This window comes from Schistocerca piceifrons, chromosome 8 (genome assembly GCF_021461385.2).
Source record: "Schistocerca piceifrons isolate TAMUIC-IGC-003096 chromosome 8, iqSchPice1.1, whole genome shotgun sequence".
NCBI lineage: Eukaryota > Metazoa > Arthropoda > Insecta > Orthoptera > Acrididae > Schistocerca > Schistocerca piceifrons.
The window spans coordinates 374,833,406-374,835,419 of record NC_060145.1 but is presented as its reverse complement, the minus strand read 5'-3'; the positions used below and the strand labels follow the sequence as shown (position 1 = coordinate 374,835,419).

Genomic DNA, 2,014 nt, shown 5'->3' with positions numbered 1-2,014 from the left:
CGCCTCCCGTCCCCCACATGGATCCTCTATGACCTCATTCCTTTCTCCCATCTGTTCCTATTTCTCCGCATACTCTACACCTCCCGCCGCCTTGATCCCCCTCACCCCCTGGTTGTTCCTCTCCTCTCCTCTCCCATCCCTGCCCTCTGCCATGCCTTCACTGTTGTGTCCCCCCTAGCCTCCATCTCTACACCCGTCATCTCCTTTCCCATGGTCGCTTCTGTCAACTCCCCCTCCCGGATGATGCCCTCTCTCCCTCCATTCCTATCAACTCTGATCCTCACCCCCCCCCTTTCCTCTGTCCTTTCCCTGTGCTCCCTCTTCCCCCTCCTTCCATCCTGTTTTCTCCCCGCCTAACCTCTCCCTACCTCCCTCCCCCCCACCCGAGTCCTTTTTACTCCTCCCCTCCTCTGCCTTTCCCCACTCCCTGTCGCATCTGCCCAGCACCCCCCCCCCCTCTTATGGGTCCTCGTCCTCCATCGGCTCCTTTCCCCCCTTCCGCCCCTTCATTTTTCCTCTCCTTCCCCCCCCCCCCGCCCTTTTTCTTTCCCATCATCTTTCCAGGTTCCCCCCACGTGCCCTCGCCTGTGGTATGTCATATCTGCCAACGTTTGGGTGCAGTGTTCAAGTGAATGTTCAGTGTTGTTTGTCTTTCCAAAGTGTTGCGAACAGAAATCATGCTGTCGCTGGATGTGAATTTTATGTCTCTTGCGAACAGATACCAGACTGTCGCCGTGTCTGTCTATTATTTTACCTGTCTGTTTCATATGTATTTTATTAGCATCAAGATCCCTTTGTTCTATGTTTTAAGTTACACGATTTTTCTGCCATGTTACCATTTAAGTCACCGATTTTATCGCCTGTTGTTCGTATTTATTATCTTCATCTTTTTAAAACAATTTCTGTACGATGAAGACCGGCATACTAAGCTGCTGCCAGCCCGCCCCCTTCGTGGGGAATCGAAACTAAATTAAAAAAAAAAAAGAAAGGCCGCGACATACGAAATCTAGTGCCTAGCTACGCGCCGCCAAGTAACAAAATGCCGACCCTGCCGGAATTCGAACCTGGAATCTCCTGATCCGTATTCAGACGCGTTATCCGTTGCGCCACGGTGCCTCTCGTTTGCGTTTTGTACTATGAGACGAGTGCACATCGCGAAGGAACGTGTTCTCCGTGGCTCGTCAGTTGCAAGTTGTCCATCGACAACGGCAGCGCGACCACTCTGTTCTTCCATGCGGTGCAAGGAGCTTCCAAGAAAGACACCTCTCCTCCAGCTGCGCGGCCGCGGTGCGCCTACAGAGCTTAAAGCATGCCAAGCATCTGCGTTCGCTTTTCGATAGGTAGGAGAGGGCAAAGAACGCGCTTTTCTGGATTTTTTCGGCAATGAGAAGCAATTGATAGACATGTAAGCGTAGTATATGAAACAAGAATATTATGAAGTAATCGTGGTCAGGTGTCGAAGCCACAGTATGGCCTCGGATGACGATGTTATGATGTTTTTGTGGCCACCACGGGTTTGCCGTAAAGTACCGCTAACTATAAGACAGAAGCTGTGGTCCCAGTGGCGCAATTGGTTAGCGCACGGTACTTATAAGACAGTAGCTGTGAGCAATGCCGGGGTTGTGAGTTCGAGCCTCACCTGGGGCATAATTTTATTTCGTTGCAGCTGACTGTGAAAGCGTCGGGAACGCTAGATTTGAGACATGTCATCTACCTCAGAAACATTAATGTGCATGCAACGCATTAACTGCGACGTCCTCGGTAGTACTGTGGCAGTGGCGGCACGTAAGTATACGTTCTGGGAGTTCTCAAATTTTTAGATTCAGATAAATTGGAGAGTGTGAATAGTTTTGCTTATCAACAAGTCTATACAGCTACAGCGCTGTCAATAATAATATCAACAGTAATAATAATAATAATAATAAGATGCATAACTTATCTGACAAAAGAAAGAATTGTTTTCGCGGAATTTTGTTGTTTTGTACGAAAACAGTACAGTATAGGGCACTAAAGA

The 2,014-nt window shown here is 49.0% G+C and overlaps 1 non-coding gene across 1 annotated transcript; it reads left to right on the top strand.

Moving 5' to 3' along the window:
- The first annotated feature begins 1,555 nt into the window (after window positions 1–1,555).
- Trnai-uau lies at window positions 1,556–1,647 on the top strand. Its single transcript is given in 2 exon segments — window positions 1,556–1,593; window positions 1,612–1,647. It is a non-coding gene; the product is annotated as a tRNA-Ile (tRNA).
- The last annotated feature ends 367 nt before the right edge of the window (window positions 1,648–2,014 follow it).